Source organism: Tupaia chinensis, unplaced genomic scaffold (genome assembly GCF_000334495.1).
Source record: "Tupaia chinensis unplaced genomic scaffold, TupChi_1.0 Scaffold000355_1, whole genome shotgun sequence".
In the NCBI taxonomy this organism is placed as follows: Eukaryota; Metazoa; Chordata; class Mammalia; order Scandentia; family Tupaiidae; genus Tupaia; species Tupaia belangeri.
The window spans coordinates 14,076,767-14,098,808 of NW_006159850.1; the positions used below are offsets into that span (position 1 = coordinate 14,076,767).

A 22,042-nucleotide genomic window follows, 5' to 3' on the forward strand; every position below is an offset into this window, starting at 1 on the left:
CTTAGTTTTACCTTTTCCATATGTCTTAGAGTTGAGTTTACACAATAGGTAGCCTTTTCAGATTGGTTTCTTTCTTGAATTTAAGATTCCTCCGTGTCTTTTCGTGGCTCCATAGTTCAAAAACAAAAAAGAATCTTCTGGGAAAAGGACCCTCTGGGTCTTCCGTCTCCCATATACACTTCGGAGTTGGTTCGTAGATACACAGAGACTAACTTTCTGGGATTTCGATTTGCTATGAATTGAATCTATAGACAGAATTGAGGAAGACAAACATTCTAACAATATTAAGTCTTCTTATCCATAAACACGGACTATCTTTCCACGTATTTAGATCTTTCTTGCTTTCTTTGATCAGAATTGCATAGTTTTATCGGGTTTATATAGTTTTCCTCTTATGTCTTGTCCACATTTTGTAAGATCTATAAATCCATACCTGAGTATTTCATTTTTTGGTGCTAATATGAATGGCATTGTGTTTTTAATTTCAAATAGGTACATAGACAACATATACACATGTTTTTTGTTTGTTTGTTTGTTTGGGAGAGATTTTTGCTATAGGGCACATGTGCTCGTTGGAGAGACAGAGAGAGATGGAGAGAGAGAAAGTGAGAAATCACCCCCTGGGGGGAATGGCCATGCCACAATCCCTTCTCCTCCATTCTCCTCTCAGGATTTGGGGCACGCATGCACACATGCCTGGCATGAGTTTCAAGCCGCTGGGTCTGGGACTCGCACTGTGGTCAGCCATGTAGTAGTCCAACACCTTCACCGCCACACTACCTGCTGGGCCCCTACACATGGTTCTTTAAAAAAATCAGGGGATAAAGATTGGTTTACAGCGAAAAGTAGCTTTGTCTGCCTATCCCATTTCCTAACATTTAGTTTGCTATATCCAAAGATACTCACTGGTGCCAGGTTCTTGGGGCTCCTTCCAGAGGTGATATGTACATTCTCAAGCTCATAGTACTATTATTATTCTTTTAGGGCCGGCAGGTGGCACGGTGCTTAAAGGTGCTGGACTCCCACATGGCTGACTGTGGTTCGGGTCTCAGACCTGGTGGCTTGCTTTCTCACTTTCCCTCTCCCTCTGTATCTCTCTGATTGAGCTGGAATATAATAATAATAAAATTAAATAAAATAAATCTTTAAAAAAATGATTCATTCATCAAACATCGTGAGTAGTTACTTGGTCCAAGCGGAGAATAAATGAAGTCTTCCTCCCCGGAGCTTACATTTGTGCAGTTAGCATCCCCAGCTCCAGTATCTAATGCTCACAGAAACTCGCTGGCAGGTTTTAGTATTCCTGTGCTAAGGTCAAGGGTTGAAGAAAGGCTGGGCGGATTCTCTTCTTCTCTAAGAGCTCAAGCAGCCATGCCAAGAGCATGCTACTCGGAACCGCACGCAGTTTAAAGTTTGTGCATTGTTGTCCCAGCTTTGGCAGAGCAGGCAGAGTCTGCGTGACCCTGGAGGCATGTGGGAAGGCCCTGGGTTTGGATTCATTTGGCCTGAACCAACTCCATGTGCCCCCTGCTGCACCCATAGTCCTGGCTGGCTAGAAGCTGGGGGACTGGGAAGGGGGATCTTGGTGTGGTTGAGACCTTACCAAGGATATCTTTTTCTCTCTCCTCAATAAATGAAAACATAAAAATGTTTATTTCTGAAATTTTCCATTTAATATTTTCAGACCACTGAGACTGAACATGGGTAACCCGAACTGTGGGGGAAAGGGGAAACTGGAAGCGGTTTCTTGTGTGGAACTCGGGAAAAGCATTTGGGAGAAGTGGGAAATTCTGAGAGAGATAAAGAATGCGGGGAGGGGGATCAGCAGTTAACGTAATGGCTATGTCGCTGGACTTCCATGTCCAGCTATGTCGACTGCGGTTCAAGTCCCAGACCTGGTGGCTTAAAACTCACACTGGGCGCTTGTGCATGCATGCCCAAGATCCCGAGAGGAGAATGGAGGAGAAGGGATTGCGGTGTGGCCATTCCCCCTGGGGGGGCGATTTCTCGCTTTCTGTCTCTCTGTCTCTCTCTTTCTGGTGAGCACACGTTCCCTAGAGCAAAAAACAAAAAACAAAACAACAACAACAACAACAAAAAACCTCTCCAAAAAAAAAAAAAAGAATGCGGGAGGGATGAGGAATACTGGGAGAAGTGAGGGATGCTGGGAGAGAGAGGAATGCTGGGAGAAGTGAGGGTGCTGGGAGAAGTGGGGGATTCTGGGAGAGAGAGGAATGCTGGGAGAAGTGAGGGTGCTGGGAGAAGTGGGGAATTCTGGGAGAGAGAGGAATGCTCGGAGAGATGAGGGTGCTGGGAGAAGTGGTGAGTGTCAGGAAAGGCGGGGGATGCTGAGAGAAGTTGAGGATGCGGGCAAAGGAAAGGAGGGTGCCATACTGGGCCCAGAAGCTTCCCGAATCACCCTGCATACCCGGCCTTCCTCCTCCCCATGCGCCTGTCTCTGCACGTCACCCTCAGACGCTGATTGCTTGAACAGAAGCCTCCGACCTCCGGAGGTCCCAGCATCGGCAGCTCCAGGTAGGCTGGGGACGGTGGGGACAAGAGCCCGTCTTCCCGACCTGTGAGGCACCTTCTCCAGCTCAGTCAGAGCCCAGGCTGGAGGGCCCCCAGGCTCCCTGGGCCTCACTGCCCGCCAGGCTCGTTGTCTCACAAGAGCGCCGGGAGAGGGCGCTGCCTTTGCCTTCCCACATGGCCCTCATTCACAGGTCACAGCAGAGGCTTCGTGGTTAGACCTGCAGATAGTCCCTGAGCTGGTGGGTTTGACTTAGAATTTTTTTGAGTTGATCATAGGTTTTTCAGGGCATTAAATGTATTTTTGACTTAGGTTTATGGAGACAAACCCCATGATAAGTCAAGGAGCATGTATTTAGAGGTTGGTTTGTTTTTTTTTTTTAATTTTATTTCTTCCATGAATGAGAGAGACAGAAAGACAGCACCCCCACAGGGTCTGGAGGCTGCATCCACTGCTGGCTTCAGCCAGCCCCGGATCATCGCATGCCCATTCCAGGCACACTCGGGGGTGTCTCCAGACACAGGAAAACAGGCCTCGGGTGCCCGATGTTCCCTGCAGCTGGACCCCTGAGAACACCCCCTGCTCCCCACACCACGTGCCCTACCTGGCTGCAGGAGGAGTTTCTCCAGATCCATTTTCCAGACAGATAATGTAAGGCCTAGAGAAAAGAAAGGATTCACTCACTGGGTCCCAAGGCAGCAAGGGGAAACCAAACCAGGGTTTCCTGGCACCCTGCATGTGTTGGCCCAAGGCCTGAGGGTCTGTTCTCTGCATGTGAAAAGATGTGAAACAAAGCTGCTCTGTTTCCCCCAAATTCCACTGTCCCCATTGTTCTCCACTAGGGACATTCCTGAATTAGTAAAAACGTGACTGGCCCATCTCAAGTCCCTAGCAGCTGGTCAGCTGTGCCAGGCATAGACTGGACCCAGAGAATCGGGGGACAGAAAGGAGGCAGGAAACGTTTGAGCCCTTAAGGGGCTTTCAGCCTGGCACCAAGACATGAAGATGTGATCAGCCTAGGAGAACCAGGGGTCTGGGGGGCACAGAGGGGGAGTCACTGGAGCAAGCAGGAGGCTGGCAGACTCCTATAGCTACGGGCCCAGCGGGGGAGGGGGCAAGGACAAATAAGATGTTTTTGTGAAGCTCAAGGAGAAAAAGTACCAGATTGTGTGTGTGTATGTGTGTGTGTGTGTGTGTCTGCGTCTGTTTCTGCTCCTGGTTCCTCTCAGGGCCTGGATTAGGCTGGTGGGAAGAAGAAGCAAGGCATTATGCATACAGTAGGTGCAAAGGGCCTGAGGCCAGTCATCATGCACCCGGTTGGGAGCTGCAGGGATGGGGACCAGACCCCCTGCAGATCCTAGGTCCATGGAGCAAAGGATCACGAGGGCCTTGTCTTGAGAGAGGAGACTCTCAGGCTGTCTCTCCTGTGGGAAGGAGTGCTGTCCTGAACCTGTTTGAGGACAGAGACACCTTGAGAGGCCGGAAAGAGCAGCAACCCTCCTCTTTTACCTCAAATCCACTTACATGTAACTTTTTATTTTATTTTGTAATTTTGTTATAGGGCAGGTGCACTCACTCGAGAGAGACAGAAGAAAGAGATAGAAGGAAACTGAGGAAGCACTCCCAGAGGATATGACCATGCTGCAATTCCCTTCACCTCCGTTCTTCTCTTGGGATTTTGGGCATGCATACACACGCATCCAATGTGTTTCTCAAGTCACTGGGTCTGGGACTTGAACCACTCAGTCGACCATGTGAATCCAGACACCTTAAGCACCATGCCACCTACTGACCCCAGCTTTATAGATTTATAAATTATTTAGGACTCTGATGATTCTATTATTTGGGAATAAAGAGTTTTATTTCTTCTTTTCCAGTATGGGTATCCTCACCTTTTTCTTGCCTGATTGCACTGGCCGTAATCTCTAGGACATGCGGAGTAGAATGAGGGCAGACATCAATGGCGTCTCGATCGAAGTGGAGAAGTGTTCAGTCTTTCACCGCTCACCTCTGACTTTTCACAGATGCCTTTTTCAGGTTGAGGTAGCTCCCTTCTAGTCATAATTTACTGAGATTTCTTATTGGGAGGGATACTGGATTTTTTTTTTTTTTTGGAAACTCAAGAAGAAAAGTAGCAGAGTAACATGAGAATAGCTGCAGGAATCAGACTACAGTGCCAAGCTTTGCAAGTGGGTAGGAACGAAGGCTGCTCCCCGGCAGCTGGCTGGAAGCCACTGATGTTTCCTAAGAGGTATTTCCTAATGTGCTTGGTAAGCAGACTGTGTGCAACACAGGTGTGCATGGAGACGCGCGACACGTCTACAGAATAAACTGTAAGTTCCTGGGCGGGTTTTCCAAATCGCTTTCATTTTTGATAAACGGTGACTGAATTATGATTCTGCAAAAACCATCCTATCAATGGACATACAGGTACATTTAAAACCAATGAAATGTGCAGGCTGAAAAATAAATAACCACACGTACCACAACTACACACCGTGAAGTCAGATGGAGTCCGTGTAAGGGTTTCTGAAAGACTCGGAACGGGAGAGCTTATTCAAAGCACAAATCCTGATCCTTCTCTACAACTGGGCAGCTGCTCTCCGTTTTTCAAGGCCTTCTCGGCTTTTTATTCCTGAGAACCTTTTTCTTCTCCTGTCTTTTCTCTAACCTGTAACTCTTCTCGTTCTTTCTCATCCAGCTCTGCGATGATACGAGCAAGGGCAGGTTCTGTCTGGGAGCGGTGACATGCTCGACAGCATTTGCATGCCTGCTGGTTGTCATAACAGCTGTCCCGGGTGACAGGAAGTCTGCGGTGGAGCTGGTCCCACCGGTCGTTCCACTGCTTTGGCGTAACTCCTCTTGAACTTGGCCCATCTTTTCCCACCTCTGGTCCAACCAGTTAGGTCCTAGCTCTCAGCTCCGTCCTAATGTTCAGATAACTGCAGTCACACCTGCTGCGTTATCTTTCTTCTGGAATCTTCACTTGAACTGTGAACTTGGCCTCAGCGAGTGAGTGCCAAGACGTCTGTCTGTCCTGTCACTTCACTCATGGACGTTTTAATCTCTCTGACCTTCTGTGGGACCTGGTGACGTCAGAGAGTCAGGAGGTTTCACCTGTCCTCCGTACTCCTTTCAATGAGGCCTTCGTGATGGTCTGTGCTGTTCATGAGGGGAAGCTCTCGATTTGGTTTTTCTCCAGCGTTCTGAGGTTGACGGTTGGGGTTGTGTCCCCTGCTCAGCGTTGTGGCTGTAATGGCTCCAGTACTGGCCATTGCCACGCCTGGAGTTGGCTCGTTGCTGGATATCGGTCTTAACGAAGACTCTCCATCTACTGAGATGACCACGCGGGTTTTCTTGTGTGTGTGTGTGTGTGTGTGTGTGTGTGTGTGTGTGTGTTTAGTTTGTTACTAAATGGTGAATTGTGTTGGTTGATTTTCAAATGCTAAAGCAGCCCTTCCTTCTTGGCATTGGCTGAGTTTGGGGATTGGGATATGGGTATCCAGGAGCTCCCAGTTCATCCTGGATCTGGCCCCCAAGAGACCCAACAATGGGCTCAGTCATCCTGGTAGAGGGTGGGGGGAGGCATAGGTCAAGGGCAGAGAAAGGGACTCCAGGACACTGCAGCCTCTGCCCACCTGGCCCCAGGTGTCCCCAGGTACCCCCAGGCAAGCCCCCCAGGTGATCAGGTAGCCTCGGGCTCCCCGCAGTGTGTCCCTAGGGGATGCCTCTGCTCTTGCGCTCTCTTGCCCTAGAAGCTCCAGGCCCAGCTCAGCCCCTGTGCCTCCTGCAGCTTCGGACTCCACATCTGGGAAACGGAGCAGGGCCTGGGCTGCGGGAGGCTTGGGCAGCAGCAGCGCGGTGGGGCTGGTGATGTCACTTGTCAGCTGTGTGCCCAGGAAGGTCCTCGAGTGCAGCGGAGGCTGCCCATGAGGCCAGGGGTGGACCTGGTTTGAATCACACTTCCTCTTTCTGCAACATTGAGGTAATGATAGCGCCTTTCTCCCTGCTGCTGTGCGAAATGAGCCATCGGTGACAACCACTTACACCAGTGAGACGGAAGTGTCAGATGCAGGGGGTTGGACCTGGAGCCCCTCACTCTCCTAGCCTCGGTCTCCTCACTGGGACCTCACGATGTGAGGCTATGATGCTCACTCACAGTCATACGCAGAGCTCCTGACCATGGGGACTGCTGGGTATGGTGGGGGTCTCAGGTACCCAGGGACGTGTGGCTGTGGCAGAGCCCTCCCCGAGCCTGGGGAGACACACAGGCCACGCAGCGGCAGGGATGGAATTTGCCCTGCCCTGTTTGCAGTTTGCCGTGGTGTGTATCTAAATGACGTTGCCCCCAAGGCCGGCACTCACAGCAACCCGTGAGGCCGTCATGGTCACTGTGCCTCTCTCGGGTACCAGCAGGGAGAGGGAGGCTCAGATTTGGAGCAGAATTGGAACCCAGGCTCCCCGATGTTTGGAGAGCTTTGCACCCTTCCAAAGATGACCTGTCTCCCAAAGGTTGATGCCAACTCTGACCGTATTGAGGGTTAGGAGCTGAGAGAGGGGCTGGAGGCGGGAAGGGATCAAACAGGTAAGGAAACCCTGAGCGGATGTTTTACTCCTTCCCATCCTGGCCTGGGCCCCGGGGGTGGCCGCCGGCTGGCCTGGCCCTCCTGTGCTGGCATTGCAGCGTCTGCCTCAAATATCCAACTCGTTCACTCGGATCTTGTTTGGCAGGTGCCACGGAGGGACACAGCAGTGAGACCAGACCAGGCTCTCTCCCACGGAGGTCATGATTGTTTTCCTTTTTTAGTGCCAGAAGACATGTGTGACACATAAGAGAGACACAGACAGAGACACAGAGGAATAGAGAGAAAAAGTACCCCCAATGGGGCCTGGGCATGCTCTAGCCCTTCTGTCAGTTCTCCTCACCCTGGGCATGTTGTGTGTATGTGTGTGTGTGTGTGTGTGTGTTTTAAGAGAGATTTTTGGTATAGGCCATATGTGCTTGCCGAAGGAACAGAGACAAAGAGACAGAAAGTGAGAAATCACCCCCCAGGGGGGATGGCCATGCCACAATCCCTTCTCCTCCATTATCTTCTCGGGATCTTGGGCACGCATGCGCACGCGTGAGTTTTAAGTCCCTGGGTATGGGAGTCAAACTTTGGTCGACTATGTTGGAGTCCAGCAACAAAACCGTTATGCCATCTGTTGGTCCCATGTGGTTTTTCAAGCTGCAAGCGCCAGGACTTGAACCCTGGTCCACCACGTGGGCTCCTCTGTGCAGCATCTAAGTGCTATGCTATGGGGCTGGCCACAGGCCAGCAGGAAGACATCCAACCCACCGTGAGCACATGGCAGTTAACCCCTGAGTGGCCAGTGCAGTGCAGAGGGCGCCACCACAGAGGATGTGACGAGATGACCTGGGGTGCTCAGAGAAAGCATCTCCGTGGAGGTGACATTTGATTGAAGAAAAGTAGCCAGCTGGGCAGAAATCTGATGTGGAACTGGGCTGAGGAAAGACAAAGTCCTTAAGGAGGAGTCAGTCATGCAAGGACAGTGGGCGGAGCTGGGGGAGGACCAGGAGGGGACACTTGGCAGCCTGCCAGGAAGCCCTGGAGCAGTCAGGGCTTATCGGAAGTGCAGATTCCAAGACGCTGCTGGACAACTGCCTGTGCTCTCCCCTCCCGTTTTGTCCTCTGGGGCTCGCCGTGGGGGTGCTTTGGTTTAGAAATACATTTGAGAGGCCCTGAGAACTGGAAGGAAGGGTTGGCAGCCACCAGGCCATCTTTCCTCACTTCCTAGCTGCTGAGAGAGGTGGGAGGGCTGCCATGAGCAGCAGACCCGTGTCCTCCTGGTCACCTTGCCCAAGGTACTGAGGAGGTTCCCGCACTTCAGACCCCCAGAGGGTCACCAACGGCATCGGGCGCAGAAGCCTGGCCTCCGCTCAGGGTGGGGGCACCCTGGTGCTACAGTATTCCACAGGAGCCTTCCCCCGCCTGCTGCCCTGGCTCCTCACGGGGCTCCCGAGGGCCCTCTCTTCGTAAGGCATGTGACTTAGTACCCGTCTCAGGCTCTGCTTCTGGGTAAGGCCGCTTCAGACTTCAGATGCCTTCCTAGGTGTAGTCTAGGAACTGGGGTTCTAGGATTCAGAACCAGGTGATCCCTTAGGGCTGCTTCTTTCAGCTCTGAGCCGCTCCAGAACCGGGTGACTTAAAGCCACACAGCAAGTGAATGGCAGAGCAGGCACACGAGTACACGTTGCCTGCAGGAGCCGGGGTGGGGCCTGCTGGCGACCGTGCAGGCCGGAGCCATGGTGTTCTGTGTTTCTACATTGTCTGTTGCTTAATAACCAAATAGCGCTCTGGCAATTTATAAAGAACAGAGGTTCAGTCAGCTCAGCTTGGGAGGGTCAAGGTCAAGGGCTACATCTGGCGAGGTTCTCCTTGTTGGTGAAGACTCTCCCCACAGTCCTGAGGGGACCAAGAACATTCCACAGCAAGATGGAGCGAACGCTTGTCCACGTCTCTGCATCTCTCTCCCGCTTCTTTTAAAAAATGTATTTGTTGTTACTGTCAGAGGGTGTGTGGCCGCACCACAGAGAGAGAAACCGCCCCCAGTTGGGCAGCTACACCACAGTCCCTTTTCCTCCATTTTCCCATTCAGTCAGGATATCTGGGGCATGTAAGCACATTTGCCAGCATATTTCCCAAGCCATCAGGGCTGGGATTCGAACTGCATTGGGACCTGCCTTCCAGTGCATAGCGCTTAACCACGTGTAATAGGTCTGGCCCGCTCCCTTGCCTCCTAAAGCTACCCGGATGCAGGCGTGGGGTCCTCACCCTAATGACTTTAATCCTAATCACCTGCCACAGACTTCACTTAGTAATACCATAGTCTAATTAAGTCTTAATAGTCTTTTTTTCTTAATTATTTTATTTAATTTTACTTATTTTTAATTTGCTATCGGGCACGTGCTCTCACCAGAGAGAGACAGAGGGAAAAGAGAAAGCAAACTGCCAGGTCTGGGACTCGAAACACCATCAGCCATGTGGGAGTCCTGTGCCTTAATCACCATGCCACCTGCTGGCCCCAGTCTTACTAGCCTGAAAGTTGTCACAATAGGAACTAAATCTCAATACATGAATACGGAGGGACACATTCCGACCGTGTATAGTCTACAGAAGCTGTGCTCCTGGATCTGGCCCCAGGTCTCCGGTAAGCTCCACTCTACCTTCAGTCCTCCAGAGACCTCAACTTCCTGCATTCCGACGTCTTCCTTCTATCAGGAAAACACACACGGAAGTGTGAGAGACTGGCAGCCCAGAAACCTCCCAGAGACAGCGCCTCATAACAGGCAGATGCTTGTTAGCTCACAGGGGTCTCTTCTTATTCATGAGGGTGATACAGTGAGGTGAAAAAATGCATACAAGGGACCAGCAGATAGCGTAATGGTTACGTGGCTGGATTCCCACGTAGTCGACCATGGTTCGGGTCCTGGACCCAGCGGCTTAAACTCACTCTGGGCCCACGTGCATGCGTGCCCAAGATCCCAAGAGGAGAATGGAGGAGAAGGGATTGCGGAGTGGCCATCCCCCCAGGGGGTGATTTCTCACTTTCTGTCTCTCTTTGTCTTTCTGGCAAGTGCACATGCCCTATAGTAAAAACCTCTTAAAAAAAAAAAAGAAAGAAAGAAAAAGAAAAACGCATACAGTACACATCTGGAGATTTCTGGGGTCCTGCATATTCATCGGCACATTCTCCAGACCAGGAGTATCTTATCTGCTGATGCCGCGGACTAGGACCAGTTTTCGGCTACAATGGGGCTTCCCCTTCTTGGGCTTTCTAGCCTTGGGATAACCCTTTTTAAATTTTATTTATTTATTTTTTTTGAAGAGTTTTTTGCTATAGGGCGTGTGCTCTCACCAGAAAGATAGACAGAGACAGAGAGACAAAAAGTGAGAAATCACCCCCCGGGGGGATAGCCACACTGCAATCCCTTCTCCATTCTCCTCTCGGGATCTTGGGCATGCACGCACACGTGCCCAGCGTGAATTTTAGCCACCGGGTCCAGGACTCGAACCGCGGTGGACTACGTGGGAGTTCAGTGACATAGCCATTACATCAACTGCTGGTCCCGGGGTCACCCTTTTTAACCTTGTCACTGGCATCAGCCTTCTTGGCTTCAGGTCTCTTCTCCTTAGTGTCCTGCTTCATGGCTTTTTCACCTGCTGTCTTGTATAGTGAGAAAGAGAACTAGGTCTCTGCTTCTGATCTATCAGAACTGAGGTTTAAGAGAAGGGCCGGCCAGTGGTGTGGTGTTTAGGCTCTAGACTCCCACATGGCCGACTGAGGTTCAAGTCCCATACCTGGTGACTTAAAATCATATCAGGCATGCGTGCGTGTGTGTGTACCAAATCCCAAGAGGAGAATGGAGGAGGAGGGATTGCAGCTTGGCCATCTGTTCTAAGGGGTGATTTTTCACTTTCCATCTCACTGTCTTTGTCTCTCCCTGGCAAGTGTAGGCACCCTATGACAAAAGCCAAAAAAAAAAAAAAAAAAAAAAGAAAGAGAAAAGAGAGCGGTTAAGAGACTTGCCAGAGCGCTTCCTACTTCATGATGCCTTATAGGAGAAATACTGATGTGAGCTGTTTCTGGCGGACATCGGCGAGCTATTACAGGAGGTAAAACCTCCTATGAATATGTAACATTATCTGCTATAGATGGCAGACTGCTGGAATAGGAGCTAGGGTAGATCTCGTAGGTCTTGCTCGAGGCTGAGGAACTCATGCGCTGCAGTTCCTCTTAACTGTTTAGTATTTTGATTAAACACCACATTCATGTGGTTTGAACATCGTGTAGAAAAATAACTAGAGCGAAAAGTTCATCCCCACGGCTGGTACATAGCCACCTGCTACCTGTCCTCAGCAGGTAACTGTTTTCAGGGTCTAAGCTAACAAAGGTGAGATTTGGGAAAGCCAAGGACTCCCCTGATAGACGGCTGGCTCCCTCCTGAAGCTGAAAATCTCTGAAAATCTATGGTCTTAGACTGCTTTTGTTTTTTTTTTTTTTTTTTAAGAAGTTTTTACCTTAGGGTGCATGTGTTCACAGAAGAGAGGCAGAGACAGTGAAAGGAAAAGTGAGAAATCACCCCCCAGAAGGGATGGCCACGCCGTAATCTTTTCTCCTCCATTCTCCTAGGATCTTGGGCATACTCGCACATGCACCTGGTGTCAATTTCAAATCACCAGGTCTGGGGCTTGAACCTCAGTTGGCCATGTGAGAATCCAACAACATAAACACTATGCCATCTGCCGGCTCCCCAGAAAGAAAGCTGCCAGGTCCAGGATTCAAACCATGGTTAGCCATGTGGGAGTCTAGTGCCCTAACCACCATGCCACCTCCTGGCCCTTGGACTTGAACTTTTCTAACTGACTTTATCACCCTGACAAAAAGTTCATCAAATTGCAGATTGAGGGCCAACCAGTGGCATGATTTTTAAGGCAGCTGGATTCCACATAGCCAATTGTGCAGTTTGAGTCCTGGACCTGGTGGCTTGAAAAACATACCAGGCGCATGTGCATGAGAAGCCAAAATCCCAAGAGGAGAATGGAGAAGGGACTGCATCATGGCCATCCGCCCTGGGAGGGTGCCTTCTCCCCTTCCCTCTCTCTGACTCTCTCTGGTGAGTGGACATGCTCCATAGTAACTTTTTGGTTTTTTGGAGAGATTTTTTGCTGTAGGGAGTGATTTCACCAGAAAGAAATCACCCCCAGGGGAGATGGCCATGCCTCAATCCCTTCTCCTCCATTCTTCTCTTGGGATCTTGGGCATACTTGCATACGTGCCTGGTGTGAGTTTAAGCCACCGGGTCTGGGACTCAAACCGCAGTCGACTACATGGGAGGCCAGCGACATAGCCATTATGTAAACTGCTGGTCCCAACTCCATAGTAACTTTTTAAAAATTGCAGACTTATTTCCTGATGAAAAGAACAGCAGATTGGGACCAGCTGGAGAAACAGAGAGACAGAAAATGAGAAATCATCTACCGGGGAGGGCCAAGCCACAATCCCTCCTCTAGGAATTTTGGGCATGCACGCACACTTGCCTGGTGTGAGTTTTAAACTGCTGGGTCCAGGACATGAACCATGTCAACTACGTGGGATATAACCATTATTCCATTTATTGATCCCAACAAGAATTTTTTTTTTTTTTTTTTTTTTAAGATACACTGTCTCTGAGAGATTTCTGAGTTGCCGGTCTTTCACACTTCAGTGTAAATTATTCCACTACAGAATCTCTATACAGAATTGGCCTCATTGTACAGTGGTTAAAGGAACCAGATCCTACATGGCTGACTATGGTTGAAATCCTGGCCATGGCAACTGGCAAAACACACCAAGTGTGTGTGCAGACACACTTGGAATCCTGACAGGAAGGAGAAATGGAGGGCAAAGGACTGCGGCCTATGTCCCCTGAGGAGGGAGGGGTACTCTCTCTCTTTCTTATGGATGCACATGAGTGCACATACACCTCCTGGACATAAACAAACTGGAAAAATTTTAAAAAAAAGTGTTTACAAATGTAAACATAGAAACATATAAAAAATGCTTTTTTGCGGAACAGTTTACAAAGTAGAATTCAGGCTGTTCTCTGCCTCACTCGTTTCGCTGAATATGTTACACTACATGTGTGGTGAATGTTCTTTCTTGGTTTTAGTTGCCAAAGGGCATATGCACTCACCCAAGAGAGGCGGAGAAGGAGAACGTATCCCCTCCTTTCTTTCTTCTCCATCTCTCCATCTTAACGGGATTTGGGATGTGCAACATTTGCACCCAGCATGTGTTTCAAGTCACTGGAGTTCAGTTTTGAACAATGGCTGGCTGTGTGGGTTCTGGCTGCCTTAACCACTGCGCCAGATTGTTTTTAATCTGCTATCAAGACACCGCAAAGGGGCCAGCAGGTGGCATGGTGGTTAAGGTGTTGGACTACCACACGGCTGACGGTGGTTTGAGTCCCAGACCTGGCGGCTTACTTTCTCACTTTTTCTCTCTGCCTGTCTCTTTGGTCAAATTAAATAATAATAATAATAATGAATAAAATAAAATAATTATCTTTAAGCATATCTTTATAAAAAAGACCCTGCTGAGATGACTAACCTCGCACATGTGGCATTTTGCAACTGCCCACTTCATGGCAGGATGAATTCCCAAAAGTGGGATTGCAAGGTGTCTGCATTTGTGATTTTGAGAGATATTGCCAGTTTGCCCCCTAATAGGGTTAGCATCAATTTCCACGTTGATCATCTTCGGATGAGAAATCGCTGCTTTCCCATGACATTGCCGACACATTAACTTGTCAGATCACTGGGTTTGTGCCAATCTGATAGGTGAGAAACAGTGACTCAGTGTCGTCTTAGGCCATTTTAATTTCTTCCTCTATGACTCTTGTGTTTTTTCTCATACTCCTGGTTATTTTAAAAACTGATGTGTTGGCTTTTTCTTTTTTATTCCTAGGAGCTGTTTGTGTATTAGGGAGACTAGCCTTTTGCCTCGGACACAGGCTGCAACCAGCTTAGCATTTCTCTCTTATTTTGTGGACATTTGGAGGGGGAGTATGCGTATGTTTGCATTTTTATGCGGTCGAACTTGTAGACTTGTTTTATAGTTTCTGCACGGTGAATCACGGGTGCAAAGGCCTTCTTCACTTTAAGATAACAGGGTGTGCTTATGTTTTCTTCTGTTACTTTACATTCAGATTTTGATCCGTTTGAAATTCATCCCATGAGGAATGGATCCAACCTTATTTTTTTTTTCCCCAGATGGCTATCTTTTCCCTGCTACACTGAGAAGCTATTTTATCACAAGCTGTTTATCATGAGCTGTTCTCACCATATGTATTTAGGTCTATTTCAGAACCTGCTCCTTTTTCCATTGATATCTCTGTGTCTTCATGCTCATTCATGTCCTCACTGTTTTGTTTATTAAGGCTCATAGTACTTAAGGAATGCGTTTTAATATATGGCATGGATGGTCTCCTCAGTTTTAAAGCTGTCAGGCTGTTCTTCTATTTGAGCTTAAAATCGAATGTCTGATCACACATACATGTGTGCTGGTATTAAAACTAATAAAAACTCGAGTATGAGCCAACCCTGTAACCTAGTGGTTAAGGGAGCTGAATCCCACATTGCTGACTGCGGTTCGAGTCTGCGGTAGCTTGGAACACTTGAATGTGTGTATGTGCCCCAAATCCCCATTGCAATCCTTTGTGGGGTACTCTCTCCCTCTCTCTGTTTCTCTGTCTCTCTCCATCTCTCTCTGGCAAGTACACACACCCTCTAGCAAAATGAAACAAAAGAAAAACAACAAACTCAAGTACAACACACACACAGAAAAGTGAATGTATTGTAAGTAACTAACTCGAGTTACCACAAAGTGAACGCACCCTTGTATCTATTAGTGCTGGAGATACAGCGTTATCAGAGTGGGGAGGCCTCACCTCCGGCCCCCAAACAGTCTCTGTCCCACCCTCCTGAAAGGTAGTCCTCATCTTCATTTCTTACATCATAGATTGATTTCTCCGTGTACATTTAAAAAACTTATTTATTTCTTCCATGAGTGAGAGAGGCAGAGAGAGAGGGAGAACCCCATAGTCTCAGTGCCATAGTCTACCCCTGACCTCAGTCTACCCCAGATCACAGGCAATCGTGTGCCCTGCATACTAAGGGAGTCTCTGGACTTCAATATTTCCATGAAGGACTGTCTCACAGAGTGTCATATTTTAACACTATACACTATCTGTTATGTTTTTTATTTTATATACATGTTTTCTTTGTATCTGTCTTCTTTTGCTAAGCATTATATTTGTGAGATTCATTTATTGGATAGATATTTTAGTTGCTCCAATTTTTGCCTGTTATGAATAATATTGCCGCAAACATTGTACCACATGGCTCTCAATGTCCAGGTACACACGTTACTGTTGGAAATTTACTTAGCAGTAATGCTCCACCATGTTCAACTTCAGAAAGTACCACCAAACTGCTTTCCAAATATATGTGCAACGATTTAGCTTCCTTCCAGAGATGACTGAGAATTTTAGTTATCCCACATCCTTGTAACACTTGGGTTTTTTCGGTCTTTTTAATTTTTATTCATTCTGGTGTATGTGTAGTGATAATTCATTGTGATTTTAATTTTCATTTCTCTAATGACTAACAAGGATGAGCACCTTTTTGGTATGTTTATTGGCCATTTAAATATCCTTTTATTTATGAAATGTATTGGGATTGCTTTAAATTTGTACATTAACTTTAGAGAATGAACATATTTATGATGTTGAATTTTCCTATCCAAGAACGTAGTATACCTGACATTTGTTTAAATATTCTGTGTCCTTCAGTATTGTTTATAGTTTTTTAGTATGTACCTTGCACTTTTTTTGGGGGGAGAGGTTTTTGCTATAGGGCACGTGCACTCACCAGAAAGACAGAGACAGAGAGACAGAAAGCGAGAAATCACCCCCCAGGGTAATGGCCATGCTGCAATCCTTTCTCCTTCATTCTCCTCTCAGGATCTTGGGCATGCATGCACACACGCCAAGCGTGTGTTTAAGCCACCAGGTCCGAGACTCAAACCGTGGTCAACTACATGGGAGTCCAGCAACATAGCCATTACACCAATTGCTGGTCCCTATCTTGCACATTTTTTGATGTTATTCTTAAGTATTTTTAAAGTCATGTTTAACTGGCTATTATCCATAGTAGTTTCTTAGTTGGTTTTCTTGGATGCTCAAGGTTTATAATCATATCATCTAGCAATGGAAATACATTTTGCATCCTCCTATTCAACTCTTATACCTGTAATTTCCTTTGCTTATGTAACTGCATTGGCTAGTACCTTCTGTAAAATGATAGCACACTTACTTTGTTCTTGTCTTTAGTGGTAATGCTTCTAGCGACTCTAAGTTAAAAAAAAATGCTGCCATTTCTCTGAGACCAATCTATTTTATAATGTTAAAGAATTATCCATCACTTCCTGCTTCAATGGGATTTTTATTACTAGGAAAGGAAGCTGAATTTTGTCAAATGCCTATGCAGCATTTACAGATCTCCAAGGACCTGTTATTATGTTATATTAAGCAAGTTAACTAATACTGAACCATCTGTGCATTTCTAAAGTAAATTTCTTTTGGTCTGTTAGCGTCCTGTGCCAACCAACTGGAGGAGCTCCTTTCCCTGAGACAATCGCTACTGTGGAATCTCTGGACAAGGTCTTTGGGCATGTACAGAGCCCATACCTACAGGCTCAATCTCCTTTCCTGAAGCAAGAAAGCATTGGCGTGATTTTCTCCCAGGAAACCCAGTTCTAACTCCCTCCTTGTGTAATGGATAAGACCTGGGGTTTCCCACTGAGTTAGGAAAAAAAGCACATGACTTCTATCCCCCTTTCCCACTTAAGCTGTCTTCTTGTTTTTGTTTTCTTTCATTTCAAAACAAAGCAAAACATACGAAAACCTCCCAAACAAATCCAAACAACCTTTATCCTGTTTCACTCGGTTTTGTTTATGTAATGTTTTAGAGGATGTCCCAATAGCATTCTAGAGTCTCTGTGCTATTATAAAACTAAATTGGAACTTGCTCTAATGTATTGCTCTAGAATGGTGGGAAAAAAAAGTTAAAATTGTCTGAATCAGTAACAGAGAAAAGCCTTTGGGTCCCTGGAAGGTGTGGTCTCCAATTAATACCTACTTGGCAGGATAGCCAGTGGTTAAGACAGTGGTCTCTGGGCCAGACTGTCTGGACTTAAATCCCTGCTCTGTAGCTTACTACTTGTGTAACCTCCGACGAGTTCCCCCCCTCTGGTCCTCAGTTCCCTCCTCACAAAGGAAAGTTAATACCAGTTCCTACCTCTAGCCTTGGGAGGAATCAATGATCAATGCATGGGAAGTTCCTTGGTACATGGAAGTATCCAATAAACCGGGGAGCCTGGTGGGCATCAGTAGGGATTAGGCCAGGTGGCCTTTGCATTCACCACCCATTCCTGACCTTCACTGACCCTAGTCCTCGTGCAGCTGTCTGCAGGGCATGTTTAGACAAGTGAACCAGTTCTCAAGGTCAGGAGCGTCTACCATGAAGCTAAAAAACAATTCAAAACCAAACAAACAAAACTCCTTTAAAAGTGTCTGGGCCGCAGAAAACAAAGGAAACGGGGTCAAAGAGTCCTCCAGGTTGGCCTTCTGTTAATACATGTGTTAGTGGGAAGCAGAGTTGGGCCAGTGCTCTCGGCTCCTAACCAGGCTTTTCTGGAGTATTTGATTCTGAGGATTGGAGCTCCCTCAATGTGGGCTTTAGTTCATTTTTTTAAGTTTATTTTATTCATGACCGAGAGCATATGAGACAGTGTGAGTGAAAGAGAGAAAGAGAAGCACTTTCAACAGGGTCTTGGAATGCCATGATCCCTCTTCCCCAGCTCTCTAGTTCTGCAGGATCTCGGGCACCCATGCATGTGCCTGACAAGTTTTCAGGCCAGCCTGGGGATTTGAACCACAGTCATGTGGTTTCATCACTCCAGCTCAGTTTGCTACTGACTATGTCACCTAGACTATGTCACCCATTCTGAGATTCCAGATAGACATGAATGGGGAAGGGGTCACGCTATAACCCAGTACAGATGGTTTTTGACACTTGTGTATGCCCACGTGACCAGCATTCCAATCAAGAGACGGAACGTTTCCGATATCCCAGCGAGCTCTCTCATGTCCTTTCCAGTCAGTTCGTTACCACCTTCCACCTCAGATCACTGCCGTTCTGATTTCTGCCGACATAAGTTAGGTTTACTTTAATCAGTTTTTGTATTCGAGTATATGAAATTATAAAGTGTGTGCTTTTTTTTTTTTTTAGATAATTCTGGCATGTACTTTTTCTTTTTTAAAATTATTTATTACATTTTATGTATTCATTCATTTATTTTTAATTTGACAGAGAGAGACACAGAGAGAGAGAGAGAAAGAGAGGAAGTGAGAAAGCAAGCCACCAGGTCTGGGACTCGAACTGTGGTCAGCCATGTGGGAATGTCCAGCGCCTTAACCACCACGCCACCTGCTGGTCCCCTGTGCTCTTTTGTATCAAAAGGCCAAGAGGTCAGAGTCCAAAGTTGCAGTCCTTCAGAAGGCCGTCAGCAGCTTCCTTGAAGTAGCTTAGTGTGGTGAAGGGTCCCCTTGACTAGCCTCACACCGGGTTCCTTCCTTCTTTCCTTTCTTTCTCAATCGTGAAGAGCAGATTATAAGCTGCTTTTATTCAAAATCATGTCTTTGAGATTCATTCATGTTGGTGTATAAATTAGCAGTTTGCTCCTTTATATTGCTGAGTACTGTCCCTTGTATGATTATACCACTATTTTTATGGATATTTGTGGATATTTGGATTGTTTTGCGTTTGAAACTGCCTATTTTTCATACTAGTTAGCAGCAATGTTACATTTTGGTCCTTTTTGTGGACTGATTTTTCTAGGTTAAATACCAGGAGTGGGGGTGCTGGGTCATAGGGCGAAGTGTATGTTTAACCTCATCAGAGTTGTCAGTCTTCTGACTGCAACAATTTACACTCCCCAGGGCGATGCGTGAGGGTTCCAGTTGCTCCATATCCTCATGAACCCTGATAGTTATCTTCCTTGATCCATAGAGGATAAGAGGGCTGCAGAGGTTTCTGCCTGCCACCTCCCTCCGTTTTGCTTTGTTTTGTGTTCTCTTTCATCCTGGGATGCTTTTGAGTCCCAGGGCATGCTGGAGTCCCTTTGTCTACTGTCCCTTTTTTTCAGAGAACAGCAGCAGCATGGCCTCTGCACACTTAGTTTTTCCACTCTTGAGTCCACTCACTTGTTGCAGGTCAGATGTTGGTGGTCAGATCTCAGAGTTCAGAGGTCAATTGTCAGAGGTCAGAAGTTGGAGTCTTCAGAAGGACATCAGCAGCTTCCTTGAACAGGAGCTGTTTTGAGTGTCCTAGGGTTCCCCTGAGCCCCACACTGGGTTTCTTTCTTTCTTTCACAATCAAGTATTTTCCTCACAATCTCTAGGGATGGTATAAAATCAAAAGCACTAAAGGCTCTAATTCAAAAATTTAGAAAAAAGCTTTTTCCAAAAACCCATCCTTATTGTTCACAACAGTGAGCTTTTTACTATTACTATAATAATGGTAAGTACAGAGGTAATGTGTACTGTATGTCAACTCATGTTCTAAACTTCCTGCACATGGAAATCCGGTAAACCCTTACAAAGCTCTTGGAGGTCAGAATTTCTTACCAAGCTCTTTTCCAGGTGAGGAGCCTGAGGGAAAAAAGATCTTACTTTGTCCAAGGCCAAGGCAGGACCTGAATTTGAACCCACGCAGTTTCGCTTCAGAATCTGTACCTTACCCACATGTTTTCCTCAAGATCATTCATGTTTAGAAACCTGACCACATTTATTTCAGAAGGAAACTTTCTATTACTGTCATAAATGGAAGATCCACAGTACTTGCCATGAACAGATTAGAACCATGGAGGCGAATACTTGGGGGGTCTGGACAGAGGTACAGTGGGAAAGCGTGAACCTCTGTGAGGAAGATCTATGTGGGAGGTTCTAGGTTTGTGTCTGGAGATTTCCCTGAGTGTGCTGGGCACACGTGTGCCTCTGATCCAAGACTGGCTGAGGTTGAGGGTGGACTGTGGCATCAAGACCTTGTTGGGGTGCTGTCTCCCTGCCTCTCTCTCACTTATGGAATAAACTACAACTACTAGAATACTCTAATAACATAGCATTATTCTAAATTATACCTGCTGTGCTTCCACCATTAAAAAAAATGGTTCGTACTTTGGCATTATAACTAAGAAAAAAAATTTTTTTGGAGCAGTTTTTGCTATAGGAGGCATGCACTCACCAGAAAGAGAGAGCGAGAGACATAGAGATAGAAAGTGAGAAATCATCCCCCAGGGGGGATGGTCATGCTGCAATCCCTTCTCCTCCTTTCTCCTCTTGGGATCTTGGGCACGCACGCACAGGCGCCCAGTGTGAGTTTAAGCCACCGGGTCCGGGACTCGAACCGCAGTCAACTACATGGGAATCCAGCAACATAGCTATTACACTAACTGCTGGTCCGTAGCTAAGAAAATTTTGCCCAATTCCAAGTCACAAAGATTTTTTTTTCCCCTACGTTTTCTAGAATGTTTATAGTTGTGTTTTACAATTAAGTCTGTGGTGTCGATTTTTATACACGGTATGAGGTAAGGGTTACATTTATTTATTTATGTTGGTATAAGGATGGCCAATAGCTTCTACAGGATTGACCGGAAAAACTCCTTTCCCTTGTCTTGTTCTAAGTCTGGCTTTTCTCAGAGAATGGCAGGATTAATTCTCATAGTTGTTACAAGGTTAAAAAGGTATAACTGGGGGCCAGCAGGAGGTGTGGTGGTTAAGGCAGCTGGACTCCCACACAGCCGACCATGGTTCAAGTCCTGGACCTGGCAGCTTGCTTTCTCACTTTCCTTCTTTCTCTGTTTCTCTCTGGTCAACTTCGCATAAATAAATAAATAAAATGACAATAAATAAAATTAAATAAAAAATAATTCTTGGGACCAGCAGTTGGCGTAATGGCTATGTCACTGGACTCCCATGTAATCGACTGCAATTCAAGTCCTGGACCCAGTGGCTTAAACTCATACCGGGCGCGTGTGCGTGTGTGTCCAAGATCCCGAGAGGAGAATGGAGGAGGAGGGATTGTGGCATGGTTATCCCTGCTGGGGGGGGGGAGTGGTTTCTCGCTTTCTCTCTTGTCTTTCTGGAATACACGCTCCCTATAGCAAAAACCTCTCCCCCCCAAAAATCTTAAATATAATAAAATAAAAAGGTTTAACTGACCAAGTCATGGTGGCATGTGCTGCCAAGGTGCTATTCTTTGCAGGCTGAGATCACATGGGAGGCTTGGGTTCAATTCCTGGTCCAGCCTAAAAGCCAGGTATGGTGGTGTATGCCTATAATCCCAGCAACTCAGGAGTGTGGGAAGAGGGGGCTGCAACAGAGCAAGACCTGTCTTTACAAAAAACAAAACAAAGATCTGGGTCCTGCTGACACATGCCTGGAGTCCTAGCTGAGGCAGGAGGATCTCCACATGGTGACACTCTGTCTTAAAAGGAGAAAAGGGCCAGCAGGTGGCGTGGTGGTTAAGGCGTGCACACTCCCACATAGCTGACCAGGGTTTGAGTCCCAGACCTGGTGGCTTGTTTTCTCACTTTCCTTCTGTCTGTGTGTCTATCTTTCTCTGGTCAAATTAAAATAAATGAATGAGGGGCCAGAAGGTGTGTGGTGTTTAATGGCACTGGATTCCCACATGGCTGACTGCAGTTCGAGTCCTGGACCTGGTGGCTTGCTTTCTCTCTCTCTCTGTTTCTCTCTGGTCAAATTAAAACATAATAATAAATGGAAATAAATAATTCTTTTTTTTTTTTTTTTTTGGAGAGGTTTTCGCTAAAGGGGGCGTGCGCTCG

At 47.0% G+C, this 22,042-nt stretch overlaps 1 protein-coding gene across 4 annotated transcripts in view; it reads left to right on the forward strand.

Annotated features, from left to right (window-relative positions):
- Positions 1-22,042, forward strand: part of IL34 (interleukin 34) — a 66,082-nt gene that overhangs the window by 11,228 nt on the left and 32,812 nt on the right. Inside the window, exon 1 of one of the 4 annotated variants that reach the window (XM_006152658.3) lies at positions 4,831-4,863. The exons of 2 other annotated variants lie outside the window; for them this stretch is intronic. The gene's annotated coding sequence lies outside the window, so the exon portion shown is untranslated. Of the gene's footprint in view, positions 1-4,830; positions 4,864-6,906; positions 7,116-22,042 lie in introns of those variants that run through there. One more of the 4 variants, XM_006152657.2, reaches the window with a different exon arrangement.